This window comes from Triturus cristatus, chromosome 6 (genome assembly GCF_964204655.1).
Source record: "Triturus cristatus chromosome 6, aTriCri1.1, whole genome shotgun sequence".
Taxonomy (NCBI): domain Eukaryota; kingdom Metazoa; phylum Chordata; class Amphibia; order Caudata; family Salamandridae; genus Triturus; species Triturus cristatus.
This window is the reverse complement of record NC_140589.1, coordinates 1,379,562,813-1,379,580,539: the sequence shown is the minus strand read 5'-3', so window position 1 is coordinate 1,379,580,539 and position 17,727 is coordinate 1,379,562,813. Positions and strand designations below refer to the sequence as shown.

The window sequence follows — 17,727 nt, the reverse complement described above, 5'->3', positions numbered from 1 at the left end:
GATGTCCCCCAGAACTCCAGACTGTGCCCCGATGCAAGCACCCCTTACGGTGACTTTGAAGGCCTCCCAGAGCACTTCCGCACTGTCCACCGTATCTTCATTTTCTCTAAAATAATTCCTGATCGCCTCTGCTATAGATTGCTTGAATACCGGATCTTTCAGCTCTGAGGGTTGAAGCCGCCACGCAAAAGGCGGCGATTGAAATGCTGGGAGCTGTAGCGCAAGAAGCACCGGAGAGTGATCTGACAAGGTGCGTGCCGTCACCTCTGAGACAAGCCAGAAATCAATATGGGACCAAGAACCATGCACCGAGGAGGCAAATGTGCTCTCCCGATCAGAGGGGTGACGCTGGCGCCATACATCATATAGGTGGCCCGCATCTAATAATCCTAATAATATGTCCGTGGCTTGCTTGGGCCGGGCCACACTACTGCCATGCCTATCTATGGTGATGTCTAAACACAGATTGAAATCCCCTCCCCAAATGATTGCCGATGGTGGAAACAGTGATATTCTGCACCATACTTCAGAGCAAAACGAGGGGTCATCAACATTGGGCCCGTAAATATTCACAAGCAATACACTCTCACCGCCCAGACAGCCATGAATTATCACAATCCAGCCACAATCATCCGCTTTAGTTCTAATTGCTGTGAAGGGCACTCCCTTTTTCACTAGGATTAACACACCCCTAGCATAGGATGAATAAGAGGACGACGCCTTCACACTCACCCAGCGCATACCTATTCTATTAGCGGAGTCTTTTGTCAAGTGAGTTTCCTGCAGAAGGGCGACATGCACTCCCATACGATCCAGATACACAAACATCATTCTAATCTTTTTAGGCGAGTTGAGGCCTCGTACATTCCAAGTGAGAAATTTGATAACATTACTCATTGCGGAAGGGCAGAATAAATAGATACCTGAAAAGGAATTTTGAACTGAATAAGAGGATGCAGTAAATAATAGCATTCTCACATACTGTATGTCCAGAAAAGTTCCAGAAACATTCTGCCTTCCCCACCCTAAACACTCCCAACCCCCCACCCACTTCAGCAACCCAACCATGCCAAAGCCATCCCAGTACCCTACCCAAACTACCCAACCAAACCGAAACAACAAAACAGATTTGGGGTACGCCCATTTGCGGGGAGCACAAAGACGCGAGCCTCCTACAGAGTAGGAGTCGACCGAGTCGAAACAATATATGAGCAATGCATACAATAGGCAATATTCAATCACCACACTGGAGCTGAACTTGTAGTGACCCAAGTAATGCAAACAATGATAGATACTTCGGTATAAAGGACCTAGGGAGGTGTAGAAAATGGGTAGAACCAGTATAAAGAGCTCGCACAGCCAACAATTAGCATTAGAGCGGCAAATCCAACATAAGAACAAAGACGCTGCAGAGCTAGGTAGATGAGGACAGTTATGATGAGCATAAACGTTACACGAGAGAATCACCATAGGTGTAGGTAGACAATGAGCATAGAACCAGTTGGACAATAAAGATATAGCATCTCAAACAGGGAGCAAAAGACCAAAAGAGTAATTAAACTCTAAGCAGTTAACATAGTGCCTCTCTACTCGTCTTCCTCAGGTGCAGCTGTAGAGTCTTGTTTCTTACGTTTCAGGTGTTTTGCGTGTTCCATTGCGGCCTTCGGGGAGGACAAAATCTTGCCGTCAACGGCAGCACCTATACGAAGCCGGGCCGGATACAACATGGCTTAGGGGACCCCCTCATTCTGCAGAAACTGTTTCACAGTGCCAAACTCTCGCCTAACCGCCTGGATGGCAACTGTAAAATCAGGGAAGAAGGCCAATGTGTTGCCCTGATGGACAATAGTACCTTTCTCTCTAGCCAGTCGCAATATAGTGCCCCGATCCCTATAGTTTAAGACTCTGGCTATTACAGGGCGAGGAGGGGCCCCCGGGACCGGCCGAGCAGCTAAGGAGCAGTGAGCACGCTCCACTATGAACATGCTGGATAATTGCTCTGCACTAAAGATGTCAGAGATAAGACGCTCAACATAAGTCTCCATCTTGCCCACATTTGTCGACTCGGGCAACCCAGCAATACGGAGATTATTGCGCCGGGACCGCGCTTGTAAGTCCTCATTCTTTGCTTGGATAAGAGCTAAAACTTTCTCCATATTTAGAGTTTTATCTGTGACAGTGCTCAGGCCATCTTCAATCGCCGAAACCCTATGCTCCACCTCCCCCACGCGTGCATTTTGTGTCTCAAGTTGAGATGACATGTGGTCTAGTCGATGGTTCACATCAGCCATCGTACCCTCAGTAGATTGCAAAGTGCGTTGCATAGCCATCAACGTGGATTTTAGCGTGGGTGGGCCATCCGCATGAGCATCAGCCTCAGAATCAGAAGCGACTTTTTGCGGGGTCTTAGGGGCCCTACGCGGTTCGAAGGTAAGGCGCGGCTGGGATTTATCACTCCGCGCCATAGTTATTGAGTAACACCACAAATGTAGTATATGAAAGTTGATGAGGGTAAAGCCAAGGGTGAGTGTGATGTACAGTCAAAGCCAACAGTCCCACTATAGCGCTAAGTTGTTAGTGCCAGTCGACCCAGCAGGCCTCAGGGCGTATAAGTGCAAAGCTGTGGGCAGTTGAAGAGACTTCCCGCCAGTAGAGGCCCCAGTTACACGAATACCTTCCAACAAAGCCGTCCAAGCAGGCCAGGTATTGTGTGTGGTAGAACAGGAGAGTGGCAGCGCGCCCCAGGCTATTAAGGTACAGTCTAATAACCACCGCTCAGGAGGCAAGACAACAAACAGCTCCCACGCAGAAACCTCTGCCACTCGGGCCGATGCCCACCTAATCTAGGCCGGGGATTCGCAGCCTAACACCATTGTTGTGCTAAGGAGGCGGGGGCTGCAATGCGCATGCGACCTCACGAGCGATCCACTCCCTCCACCAAAAGCAGATGCCAGGGGACTTCGATCGGCCTTCTCACAGCAGGCGCCTCAATGGTTTCCTCCCCGGTCACCACGCCTAAGCAAGGCCCACGCCAGCTGCGGCTCGCAGGGCTCGACCCGACACAAGGCCTGACCCCGCCTCCGCCGCCCAGGCCTCTGCCGGGCCCCGACCCCACTTACCACCACCTGCGCCGACGGGCACGCAGGGATTCTGGCAGTCGTTCCAACACCTCCCGGGAGGGTCTCCACAGCCTCCAAGGTCCGCTGTCTGGTCTTCACCCGGGCACTACCGCTTGCCACCGCACACCATCGGGCTGACCCTCCACAGGCAGCAGACACTGTGATTAGTTTGCAGTCTCGCCAACGTCAGGGTCAATCTGTACAGCCATGCACACAGTGGACGCCGTAGGTCTCGGCCCCTAGATGGACAAGGGGAGCTTTGCAGCAAACGGAGCGTGAAGGCCTCACACGACAGAGAGGCCTACCGCAGTCTGGCGGCCGCCATTTTCCGCGGCCCAGCGTCGAAGCGCGCTCGGGTCATTCGGCCAGCCGGAGGGATCCTGCAGGTCTGCAAATAGCATGTACGGGCTCAGCAATCAAGTAGAAGGTCACCTCGTCTGCCAGCAGGTGTTAGGATCGATGGATGCAGCAGATATTAGGCGGATAGTGACTCGGTCAGGCAGAGCCTCACAGCAGTGCGGCCATCTTGCCGTCCGCCCTCTAGCGCCCCCGAGGAGTACACTTTTAAAACCTCTAGGACCTTAGGGAAAGTCTTTAGAGATTCACAGGGTGTCAGACAGAGGCCAACCGCAGGGCCCAGTCCAGATCTTGCTGTTACTGGTCTGTTTTTTACTTTGAGGAAAGGACTCTTGCAGATTGCTGTATTCCTGTAGTCACACAGGAGGTCAGCCAACTGACCTTTGGAGTCCACTTCTTTGTTCTAGGTACAGGAGAGAGCATACCCAGTCCCTCAAGGCTCCTCTCGGGTTAAAGACAGAAGGTCCAGGCCTCTTCTGATTAATCAGAGGTCCAGTAAATGCTCTGAATTGGGTAAAAGTGCCACATTGATGCCTGGAACTAGCTAGTGGGTGTGAATGACTCCTGGGCATACCCTAACTAGCAGGGTAACTCTACCCACATTTGCAGCAGTTCGTGTTTACCTTACTGCAAACAGGGCAAAATGATGCAATTTGTCAGGTCATTTTCAAGTTTGTAAAAGTCTTTGGCCACACTAAACTTGGGCGCTGAGGGCTGGAGGTGTGTCTGGGGAGTGTACTGTGCTAGCGCTAGAATCTTCCATCATCTAACACTAGAATCCAGTTTGGGGCAGGTACTGTTCCCGTTACAAACCCAGAGACAGAAGTCTGGTAGGAGAAAGCAAAGTCCTTCAGCAACCAGCAAGGAGATCTACAAGAATTGTCTTGACATCATGTTCTCTCCTTTCAAGTGTGCCAGGGGTGTTATATGTGAACCCTTTTCAAGCAGGAGTTGAAACTATGGTGTCAAAAAGATGCCCACAGCACTCATCCTGCATATTTGGTTGAACTCAGAGGAGTCATCTTTGCCCATACAGGCCAGCCTATAGGTTAGTCCGTGGAGGCATTTCACACTTTATTCACACATTTTGTAGGGCTAGTCACTGGCAGGGAGCTGCCAGAGGCTTATGTTAATTAGTCTTATAACAGTTCAGGCAGCTAAAGGATGACTTTCTAAAACATAATTTTCCATAACCTTTATTAAAAATTTGACTTCACCATTAAATTGGATTTTTAATAACTAATACAAATATTAGTTTATTTTTCTAGCTGGTCCCTTTTCCAAGTTACCATTATTAGTATTTTAATCAACACTCTGGTTTTCTACATCTGTCAGCTAGGCCTGCCATAGTGAAATTGATGTTTGTACCTTGTCACTGTAGGGACATGGTAACATAAATGTTTTACATGTCCTACTTTTAAATTCCATGGATCCTACCTTGTGAGCTAGAAGGATTACATGAGGCTGACTTACTAATATTTATAAGAGAAGTTTTTACCTGTCAAAAGGGTAATTGTGAGATGTCAGGCTGAAGGTTTCCACTAGGTGCTGCAGTCCACTAGTAGTATTTCACGTTCAGGCCCTGGGTACACTTTGTACACCATATACTAGGGACTCAAGGGCAAGTTACATATCCTAATTAGAAACATGCCAATTTAACCATGTTTAAAGGGAGAGCACAGGCATTTTACTTCTGGTTAGCCAGTGTAAAGTGCACAGAGTTCTAAAGCCAGCACACAGAAATAGGCAAACAATTCAGGTTGACCGTGCAAAAAAGTCAGGTTTCCTACAGGTCAGCACAACAGCTGTGCATGTGTGGAGTCCAAAATCACCAAGTGTGAAGGTTAAGAGTTACAGGAACTTCATAATGTATACCGAATCGCATCTAGTTTAAAGAGAGATTATCACTTTGAAAATCTATTTTGGAAACATCTTACTCCATTTTAGATCTCATTTGAAAGGAAGCATGCTATGATTTGCCTTATTTCCTTAAAATGTTTCAAGCAGTAGGGTTTTTCTGAATTCTTGGAAGCTGATGCTCAATTTTTTCGGGATTTGAACAATCTGCTGTTTCATATTTTATAGCTGTCAAGTTTGCAACTGAAAGATGAAGGAACTTCAGTTAAACCAATGTTAGGGTTACTAGATGTTTATCAATCTTTCTGGTTTGAGTTCCAGGGGATTTGATGGCTAGTACTACTTTCTCAAATGTGCACACAATAAAAAACAATATTTTTTTGCTGCATGTTAGACCTGGTACCATTGGCGTGGGTCTCCCTTCCTCTTTTTCTGATGGATTGTCTCCTCTGTTTTTTGATGTTTGCTGGTTTAGACACTTTGGGCACTGCACCATTGCTATCCAGTGCGCAGTGCAAGTGCTCCCTGAGAAAAGTAATGTTGAATTTGTGATTCCTTGATTGGTATTTTGATTTACTGTCAGACCCTCGTATCATGCACAGGGGTGCCTGGGGCTTGTAATTCAAAAGCGACTCGTGGTCTCGCAGCACCGATTGTGCCACCCACCGGAGTCGCCCGAAAAGTATGACTCTGGCCTGCCACCGCAGAGCGCCGTACGGAGCCCGTGCCGCTGTGTGACTTGGCGAGTATGACCCTTCCCTTTGCGACATGTTAGTCACCCCTAGAGAAGGCCTGCGGGCAGGGTGTGTTGTATGTAAAAGGCAGGTCATGCCTTGAAGTGTGTGTCATGACCTGGTAGTGAGTTACCCACAAGCGGGTTTTTCACTATTGCAAGGTTACCTGTTCTCTGTAGGCTAGACTGGGCAGTTTTGATTATAGCATCCTATAATCCTAACTGGCTCAGGGAACCCGGTAGAGTCGAGTTTAGTATGCCTGAACCCAGAATGGGAAGATACATATGTTAGGAAAGATGATTTTAACATTCTGTGTTTGAAAATACCTCTTTTAGAAAGACGATATTTTGGGTTGGCCTGTGGTGGTGTCTCTCGTGCCAAGGAGAGGTAGAAAGGACCAAGGAAGAAACGTTCATCATCTTGCCAAATATTCTCCAAGGGCTAGAGTCGAGCTAGCCTCCTGTTTGAAGATGCAGGGATACCAACGACTTCACCTCTTCTGTTTGAAAGAGGGCTGGAACTGCGGTTTCAGCTGCTACAGAGGAACTCTGCAACTCAAGCCAGCCAACGACGCCGCTTTCTGCACGAGACCGTGAGCGCTGCTCTGACTTGCCCTATAGACCGACGCCTGCCGCTTTGCTGCACCGGCTCCGAGATCACCATCTGGGCGGAGCCGGCCATCGACAAGAGTGAACCAACATTTCACTGACTCAACGACATCAGCAACGACCTGTGGTGCCAGCACTGCCATAACGTCAACTCCCCTCCGGTAAGGACCGAAGCCGCCCCATGCCTGCATCCTCATACAGGGCCCCGCTGCATCGCTTTCCCCTGAAGTAAGGAACCGTCGCTACTACGTGCCACACGACATCACAGCTCCCTGACGCCGAGAAGAGCTTTTGTTTGTTTTCCTGGAGGCACTGTCCTTAGAGAGTCTAGTTGTGACTCCGGGCCCAACGCTGCGCTCCTCGCAGGCGGGCTGTACCCCGAGAACTCTTTTGTGCGTTGAAGCGATAACTCCTGTTGGAGTTATCTGTTGCAAGAGACACCTGACGCTAAAGCCTATTTTTGAGTAACCATAAAAGCATATTCGTACTGTAGAATCTTTTGCCATTAAGGTCTTGTGTTAATTATATAAAGCTTACTTATTTTTTATACATCCCGGTGTGGTGTCCGTTTGTAGTGGTTCATCTATATTACTGTATGTGTTCACAAATGCTTAACACACTTCCTCTAAGATAAGCCTGCCTGCTCGTGCCAAGCTACCAAGGGGGTGAGCAGGGGTTATCTACAGCTTGTAACTCCCTTGCCCTGACGTAGACGAAGGGTCCCTACTTAACAAAGGTACATACCGTTGCCAATTAGAGATTACGGGTTCTAACACTGCAACAACAGATTTAGGAGCCAAAGTACTTCAAATCATTTCATTTATAATATTTATTTTGTAAAATTACATTTGAATGGATGTGTCTGTTATTGAAAAGCAATAGAGTCATACTACTGTGTTTGCTATTAGGTCTCAACGAAGACAGCGCATGTGCTGTCGCTTTCAAGATCTTTTGGTTTTCTAGCAGTGGGCATTTGGGAATTTTGATAATTATCAGCTAGCGGGAAATAATTTCTTGTGTATAGATTTTATGCATTTGGAGACTAAAGATTCAATTCCCTGCTGAAAATACATGCACAGTAATCATGGCTAGTAATCATAGTAATCGGATGAAATAAGTACTTTTAAAATCCATCGGGCAACATAGTGCCTGGGTATCCTTCGGCTAAATTACTTTCTTCTTTTGTCAAATGAATCATTTTATATTATGGCACAACATAACCAATCAACAGATTACAAGCAAAAACACATTTGAATCACCCATATTTTATTAACAGCAGTTTCTGCCTCTGTCTACTTTAAGTTGTTTCTTAGCCCAATCCCAGAAAAGTACCCCAAATCAAGAAAATAAATTCTGTCCATCAGCCTGACTTGGACTCCCCAATTACTGTAACATACATTCCCACTGGCTTTCAAAAGTGTACGAAAAATTATAACAATGATAATTGGCGAAAAAAGAAAGAGTCTAAGGTCAGCAAACACATCTAAAGTATGCAAATACTAATGGCTTCCATCAGCATTATGTGAGAAAAGAATGACATTGAAATGATAAAGTGAAAAAATGATGAAATACCAAAATAATTAAAGATTTTGAGATGTACAATGAATTTTCTGTCCAACCTGGTGTCGGGTATTAGAGTAGCAGACAGTCAATGGGTGCCCAAAGACAAGACAGATTTGCTGTTAATAATTTTAATAGAATATTCTACATATGTTATTGACATAATTGATATATAATATCGAGTGGGAGTCCCCTCCCCTCAACTAAAGTCTTCCAACCCCAGTAATACAGCAGTTCTGTTGTTGAGTATAGAGAATATTAACTAAAACGTTAATAAGAGAAGTAGAAATGTATTATGATGTATATATGTGACAATAACATTTTCATCAATTTCCTCTTTGTCAGCATTTTCACCTAGGCTTACCTCCAGAAGGCCTTGCATCCAGATCCTTTTTCCTTACCTTGTGTCAACAAACACAAGAAACAGTGACCCAGACGTTGAAAAAAATATAATCTATCCACACACTCTTACTCCCATACACACCCAAATATGATCATTAATGACGAAGAACAGCAACATCACACACAGATTTCACAAAACTGGCACCCACCCAACACCAAAATTGACCTAAAAACAAATGTGTGCACCCAACTCTGCCACAGCCTGATTATGTCAATGGATGCTACCCGAATATATTAAAAATTAAAAGAACGTTAGAATGAATCCCTTAAAAAATGGTGAATTCCAATTATTTATGAAGGAGGCGAGTGCACCACTCAGCAGCTATTATATTGGTAAGTGAAAGCAGTAAACTGTCAGAACATGGAAGTAGCGTGGCTGCTTGTTTCTATGCTTTTTGCAACCGTAAATCAATCTACAAATAATTTGCTGGAAATAAACATTGCTCAGTGTTTTGCGACAATTATTAAGCAAAAAATGCAAAAGCTGTTTGCAGAGGGAAATTAACGTTAACTGGTTGCTGTGTAGTGTATTTCCCAATGCACAATTCATCCTACACATGAATTAAATGCTTATATTAATACATGCAGAAAAGATACATTCTGGCAAACAAATGTTTTGAGCGTTATTCATTACCTTTTTTTTTTTTAAAGAACTTCCTGAATTCTGTGGAATTAGAGTCCTGAAACTTTGCACCTACTGAATGACTTGTTATTTATAAATCCTCACATTCGGAAAGATTGGCTCATGCTACAAGGAATAACTCATTTCCTCTGAGAATATAACTGCAGATTTATTTATTTTCTAACTTTTAATTTGCATCTTCAAAATAATTCTTTGCTGTGAGTAATCACTGTTCGTAAGGCTGGTCAAGCACTGCAACTTGATTGAATTATCAGTGATAATTTGCATTTGCAAAGTGGCTTGGTTTCAGGGACAGCTTTGCAGATTTTTGAAGGCATGCTCATATCACATTTTATCTTTGTGACATTTGAGACAAGACTTACTGTGTGCCCGATCAAACTACAGTGGCCTAAACAAACGCATGCTCTGGTTGACGCCCTTTTGACAACTACGTCTACCTTCGGCCTCAAAACTAGCTGCAGACCTTAACCTTTGGGAGGCCATCGTGAGAGGACATCTGTTTCTTTGTTTCAATGGCAACAATACAACAGCAATGAACAGGAGGTGGGATCGAGACCTGCATGTTCAGCAAGAGCATTTGGTATTGATAGAATTGTTTAGACTTAGTTCTTTTCAGAGATTAATTTAGTGCATATCTTGTATCTAAAACAGCCAGCATATGTTGCTGGGATAGAGGTAGCAGGAGGGGATGGTACCTCTTTAAAGTGTGGTGGGCTAGAAGTGACTTCATTAAAGTGAGCGGGCTTTAATGGATGGAAGTAGGTGGAGATGGGAGGGCTATGGAGATTTGCTTTGCATCTTGCCCTTTATAGCTGGAGCCAAATTTGGAGTAGTGATGCATGTGAAGGTTTTAGCAATTGGTTTGGGGTAACTCATCAATATTATGCTAGCTTCCCTCTTAACAACCCTCGCTTGACCCACTGACACTGCAGAAGACGCTAAGAAGATTGGAGGATACACTTCCATGCATGCTGCAAGAAGAATGTCTACTTCCTGCCATGGGGCACAGCAAGATTGTTCCACCACCTTCCTTAATTTATTTATGAAAGCCATGATTCTATAACTAGGGCAGACAATTCTTGACTGAGATTATACTAATACTTAAGCCTTTCAGAGCAGAGTAAAGTGCCTGATGGAAGTAGTCTGTTTTTAGGAGCTGTGTGTTGGAAAGCTGCAAGGTTCTTAACCCAAGAGGTAGGTGCTGACTCCAGGAAAACCTGAATCAAGTGTATTGCATGCTGCAAACCCAGCCCTACAGGCTTGTGAGTTTGGATCTGAAGGGTTTGGTGAAGTTAACAGGTGCCCTGCTGGCCTAGGAGGGCTAAACGTTGACCTGTAAGGTGCTGAAAAGGGCAGAATAAAACCTGTGAAGTGGGGATGCACCCACGCCATTGCGGAAATAGAGCCAAGCTGTGGCACACCCTGAAGGTTTGTGTGAGGATTGAATAGAACTGTGAAAATGTGTTCCCATCAGAGGACTAGAATGAACTGGTTCAGGTTCACATACTTTTACCAGCCCTACTTATCTTGAAGTAGTCAATGGCTTTCCCTTTATTGCCCAAATGCAAAGAGCTGCTAATCCCATGGACATTCTGGATGCATGTTCCCTTTTTTGTGTTTTCTTTTTATATTTCCTTGATATTATTCTAAACACTTCTGTTACGTTGTTAGTCCAATCTTGTCTGTTTAACTACATTTGGTGTGACTATTTCATGTAATGTTATTATGCTGGTACACATACCCATAAAATGTCACACATTTTCCCTGAGGATTTCCTTGTCACTGTGGCCTAGCTACCAATGGTGAGTCAAGGAACTCCAAGGGAAACCTGTTTACCTGTGTGGATTGTACTGTACACAAATGCTCCACAGGACTGAACCTCATATTACAAATTAGATATTCATAGCACAAGCCCAGCTAAGACCAGGCCATTGTCTAACCTGAATACTGTTTCACACCCCAGATCGGTCTTCTCCCCAGGCACTTCATGCTTGGGTAACATTGATTGATTTTTGGGTTTAACCCATACATACACATGACAGACCTGGTTACCAGTATCGAATCTCGATAATTCCACCACACCAGAGCCAACAAGTGCAAAGAAAACTTTATTCCGTCCATTGCTGCCATAGGTCCAGTCCACCCCTAACTTATCTACTACTCTTGTGGTCATACCGTACTCTGGTATTCTAGTCAGTACATCCATTACATCCAGCGACTCGTCCTTCGCAGTAGATCCCCCCAGGATCATGATATTGATAAAGCCCTTGTTGCACAGCACCCCACATGTTAACTTTTGTGTCATGGAATGTGGTAAGACTTAGGTCTAAGTTGACTCTACCTGACTGATCTAAATTCATTGATGAACATGACATTTGCTTGTTACGAGTGACATGGTCCGTTGACCGTATATTTAAACCAGGCTGCGTCAGTTTCTGTGTCCCAGCTAAACCTAGCCCTTGTGGGAGAGCCTTGGGAGGCTTAACCATATGCCATGAGCCACGAGCCTCTCTCAACTGCAAAATTTGACTACTTCACCTTTATTGCCTGGATATTCTGGGCACTCTGTTTACTAATGACAAACATCTTGGAGTGGCCTATTTTAATATATAAGCCAGAGAGGTTACAGGTGGGCTGGCCTCCTACACTTGCAAGCACTTCAGGAATTCCTGGAAAGGCGCTCTCTCCAATAATATCTTATGCTCTCAGCTGATTACAAGACAACCTTTGAGCCCTTCCACATGGACGACGTCCAGTTAACTTGTGAAGAGACTGAATTATGCTCACCTGGACATTCCTCCTCTAAATCGATGCACACAGGCTGCTCTTCAGCTCCAGGCTCTCTCCATTCAATATGAGTTGAGGACCACTAATGGTCAAACAAGATCGGATCCTAAAGGGGCCCATACATTCAATAAACTAAACCACGCGAGCGGCATTGATTATATTTTAGTCGATTTAAGGCTTTGGCCAATGGTCCTCGATATGGCCGACAGAAAAAAGTCGGAGAGTGAGCACAACCCATTGTCCCTTACCATGATGTCTCTTTGTGAAAGTCACCCTCTTGACCATTGTCCTCCTTCCCTTACAAGGGGCATCAAGCTTACAACTGACATGCGACATCTAAAATGGTGACAAGTGCAAGCCTGTTTGGATATTCTATCAACTATAAGCCAAGACCTACGAAATGTCCTATCCCAAATTGAGAGAGGTTTTCTGAACGACGCAGGTTTGGTGACTTTTAGCTATTTCACGAAGCCTTCTTCAAATGCATTTTGCCATACTTCGCAATCTCTGGGACGCACCATAAGAATCATGGCCCCAAACCTAGTCCCTGGTTTAACAGGGAATGTCATAATCTCAAATGCACCCTGGTTCAGTCCATAAAAGCAAGGGATGTTTTACGTATCCCTGACATCAGAAAAGCCTATAAAGCATCTTTGGTTAAAGTGAAAAAGGAATGGAATGAGCAAAGTTGGCAGGTTCCAAAGGATATCTACTCTGCCAAAGAATCCATCAAATTCTGGACATTGGTTTCTTGAGGTGGCAATTCCTCATCGTCAGAGCCCACCAACTATGTCTCCCAATCAGACTTGTATGATTATTTTATGAACTTATATCATGATAGCACCATGGATCCAACTGAGGGGGACCCTCCGGCTATACCCCTTCGGAATACTGCTACCCCAATGTTTGACATCTCTGATATTTTAGAATATTTTTACGCAATTACAAGGGGCAGGGCTTCCAAGCCCGATGGTATACCAGGTGACCTATTTATGCTTGGCACTGAAGCATGGTTCAAATATGTTCTTGCAAAAACCAAAGGAAATTGTTCTTACCATTTCTAATGCAATTGCTGAGGGTGCGTCCATCCCTGATTCTTGGAAGGGTGCTGTAGTGCTCCCAATCCACAAACAGGTTCCATGCAGTTACAGGACCGATTAGCTTAATCGACTGCATTCAAAAGGTCTTTTGCCGTTGTGTCTTATCTAAAATCCATGACTGGATGCATGAAACTGATGTTCTCAGCCCCTTTCAAGCTGGGTTCCAGAAAAATCTTCAACAATCGATCTGGCGTTTCACTTAATGCTAATCTATTGGAAGATGGTGGTTATCGGCAGAGGCAATCTGTATGTCGCCTGTGTTGATTTAAAATCCTCCTTTGATTAGTCCCCCGCCCAAGTTTATGGCAAGTGCTCAAAAACATGGGTATGTCCCCTGATATCCTGTCCGTTGTTATACATGTACACAAGGACAACTACACTTGAATCTGATGATGGAGCTCAAGGCCAGTAGACTGAGAGGGTTATGGTTTCCAAAGGTGTTCGCAAGGGCTGCATCCTGGCTGCAACGTTGTTTTTTGTTGTATATAAATGACATTGTGCACTTTTTAACCCAGATCCACACTGACGTCCCTTCGCTTGCAAATATTAAAACCCCTATCCTCCTATTCACTGACGACACCTTATTGATCTCCAAGGCCCTGAATGGACTATGTAAACCTTTGACTCATTTCGACAAGTTCTGTCACTCTCATGGCTTGGAGATCAACACAGAAAAAACTAAACTAATGTCTTTCAGTCAACACAAATCTTTTAAAGGGAGTTTCGTATTAAGAGAAGCCCCAATAGAGAAGGTGGATTCATTTGCTTTCTTGGGAGTAACGCTTTCTTCTGGCATGTCATGGAAGCCCCACATTAACAAGGCCATCCAAAGGCATAGACAGATTGTGGGCCCAATCTTCAAAGAGCATTGTGCTGCTTTTACCAAGCCCATAGCACCTGCTTTCCAGATCTACAAAGCCGAGGCCCTGGCTGCAGCCCTTTACGGGCAGAGTTTTGGGGCTTTCCCAATATCAATGATCTGGTTACATCGGAGAACAAAGTTTTGCGATCCCTCGCTTTTTTGCTTCCTAGTACCCCTATCTCTGGACTTGGATGTGAAAAGGTTAAAGAGAAAAGCTAGGTTGCACCCTCTCCTGTACTGGAGGAGAATCTGGACCACTTCTGAGCGTGTCCATTGCACTGCAGCATTGCAGGATGTTATCTGACTTTTGCACATCAAAAGGATACTCCTTTCCCTTGGAAGGCCTGATTTATGGAAGACATCTGCTGATGGCCACTATCCTTCTAAAGAGTCCTTGAAGCAACAGTTCTGGCATAGTACAATGGCCAATGTTCTTCGAAAAGCTGCCAGTGCCACCTTGTCACAAGAGTGTCTCAATTTCAAGTCTCCTTGTTGCCTTGAGCTATCCTGGGACTATATCACAATGGCAATAGACAGGAAGTTGCACTTCCAATTCTGAGTGAGAGTACTACCGCTGAAACATTTTTCTTCTAAATAGTCAGCTTTGGAATCTTCTAACTGTCCAGCGTGCAAATATTCCAAAGAAACGGTTCCTCATGTTTTCTTTGCATGTTCTGCCTATGCACGCCCTCGCTGCTTTTGGTTATAAGCCATCTTTAAGCAGTTCTGAATACGCACACACTCTACAGCTCTGCGAATCTTCAGATCAGCCTATCGGCCTCTATATGCCTGTGTGGTCGACAAGTATTTGGGTGCTATGTGGATGTTAAGAAGGAAGGTTCTTTCCTTCCAACGGTGCTAGGGCGGCCACTTCTGGTCATTCCTTGGCTCTGCTCTGTTTTTGGGTGCACTTTTTATCTGCTAAAGGCCAATTGTGCCGTTATTGCACTTGGTTCCTGTTTTACACTGTCATGTTGTACTGTTTCTTCTGCTGCTATTGCCCGTGACTGCCTGGCACCCTACCCTCTCAGTCATGATTTGTTTTATTTTAGATTAATTTCTGGTATGAATCTCCTTTTTAGGTATGAATTTGATATTTTAACTTGATTATGCTGGATTTTAGCTATTTATTATGTATTTTATGTGTTTTATGCATACTTTTTTGGCCATAATGGTTGAAATAAAGTTAATTTGACAGAATTAGACATTTATTGCACAAGTCCCGCTAAGACAAAGTGGAGCATTGTAGATAGCTGAGGAAGTAGGAATTATACCTGACAGAACAAGGGTCTCATCACAGGCCTACACATGACGCAAAGATTGTTACTAGCCAGAACATCATACCATCTAAGAGGAACCAGTTCTCTGGGGAAATTACAGATTGCCAATGGACCTGCAAGCCATTATCACACCAAACTAAACCATTAGGAAGAGTAACAGTCTTTCAAGTGTTTATCAATGAAAAATGAATAGTGTAACAAATATAGTTAAACACAATTGACATACTGTGGCCTAGCTACCAACGGTGAGTCAAGGAATCCCAAGGGAAACCTGTTTACCTGTGTGGACTGCACTGTACACAAATGCCCCACAGGACTGCACCCCACATTACGAATTAGATATCCATAGCTCACGCCCAGCTAAGACAAAGTGGAGTAATGAAGATAGGTGAGGAAGTAGGAATTATAACTGACAGAACAAGGGTCTCATCACATGCCTACACGTGTTGTAAAAGTTTGTTAATGCATTATGTGATAACAGACCATCATACCATCTGCAGATCTAAGAGGAGAAGTCCTTTGGGGAAAATCACAGAATGCTTATGGGTCTGCAAGCCATTATCACACCAAACTGTAAACCATTAGGAAAAGTAATAGTTTTTCAAGTGTTTATCAATGAAAAATTAATAATGTAACAAAAATAGTTCAAACTCAAGTGACATACATTGAAATGTAAAAACACAGTTTGTAGCAAAAGACCAGTGAAACATTCTCATAAACACATTCCAAATTCAGAAGTGTAGACTGCACAGTGTTGTGTGAAGGATTGACTGACACCACTCAGGGTCTGATTACAGGCTGACTGAAGTGGGAAATATCACTCTGGCAGATCACAGTTGCCCCAGTGTTCCTGTACTAAGGATTACTTGGGGGAGGAACATGAGGTAATATTTGCGGGGGAAGGAACTCACCCAGTAAAAGGCAGGGGCTGCAGGTACAAGTGCTGCCTGACCCCTAAGCGACCCCCTCCTATGCCATGGAGGAGCATGGAACACTTCACCCTGCCTCTCATTAGGCTCCACTGGCCCCGGATGCAGCCACCTCTACCAGCCCTATGACCCTCATGCCATTTATCACTTGCTTCAAGCATTTATGTACTCAGATAGTGACCAGACATGTTAATTCATGCCATCAGTTATTCTTGCACCTAAATCCGGCTCACTTGTAATAGGGGCCTTAATCCTAAACACCTTGGATTTATCAGACTTTGTTTTTTTCACATATTATTGTATACAATTTCATATTTCTTACTCACATAGGCATATCATTTTCATTGCCACCCACATGATATAAAGCTATTGAAATTAAGAGGTCAATTTTCCTTGGCTAGATAAAGCCAGTTATCACATGAACTAAGAACATGGACTCAAAGCTAGACTACCTTGAGTCCAGATGAATATAGTCTTCCTCATAAAGCTGTGCAGGGCTGGCTTTAGCGCTAGTGGTGCCCGGTGCAACAATCTTTTTTTAGCGCTCCCCCATGACCTCCTCCTCAGATTCCCTCACTACCACCTGGCAAAAGGTACCCTCATCTCTCCATAGCCCCTCTCTCCCATACATTTCATTTGTTTTAAAGCACTGGTAAAGGCTGGCTTTACTAATCCACTCAGCTATCCACTTTAAAAACAGATCTGTTTTTTTGCAGCAGGCATGTTAACCACCTGTGCTACCTTATGGCGAGTCAAAACTGCCACTAGAGAAAACTCCGATCTCTCTCTCTCTATCATTAACATTAATCACAAGAGTTATCTCGACATTTTTATTGCTGCTTGAGGAAAAAGGAACTCTGCATAACCTACTTTTAAATCGTACAGTATTGCTGCACAGCGCCCCCACCTGAGGTCAGCGCCACACTCCAGGTCAGTGCCCAGTGAGGCCGCACCAGTCTCACTGCCCTAAAGCCAGCCCAGAAGCTGTGGGTTGAGGTAATTAATTTCTACTTTTCTCAAAACTCAAAGACTGACTAGAGGATTTTGGGGGCAAATGTTTTATGATAGTTTATTTACAGAGCACGAAAGAAACTGTCGGTGGGATAAAGAGATGTTTACCATTTTTGAAAAAGATTGTGGCATATGTGCCACCGTTTTATTTGAATACGGCAATAGGTTAGGCTTACGAGCAGTGAGGTATATTGCTATAAGACGATCCTTACATGGGGCATTTATGGTGACTGGCACAATTTTAATCAACAAGATATATCTGCAACATTTTGCTAAGGCGAGGGGAGCCACTTGACGTAAGCACAAGGAAAGGGTAGTGTTACAATCCAAAAGAAGCCCAGAGGTAGCCATATTGTAGATTATAAATAGATAGTTTATTCAGTTTAGTTACAGGATACTCAGATGGTAAGTAAGATAAGAAGTTCAGCCACCAGGAGCAGCATCCTTGCTGCTCAGCCCACACACTCCAACTATTTCT

At 44.4% G+C, this 17,727-nt stretch overlaps 1 protein-coding gene across 1 annotated transcript in view; it reads right to left on the bottom strand.

The window, feature by feature from the left end:
- Positions 1-17,727, bottom strand: part of EFEMP1 (EGF-like fibulin extracellular matrix protein 1) — a 472,560-nt gene that overhangs the window by 106,579 nt on the left and 348,254 nt on the right. The window lies entirely within an intron of this gene.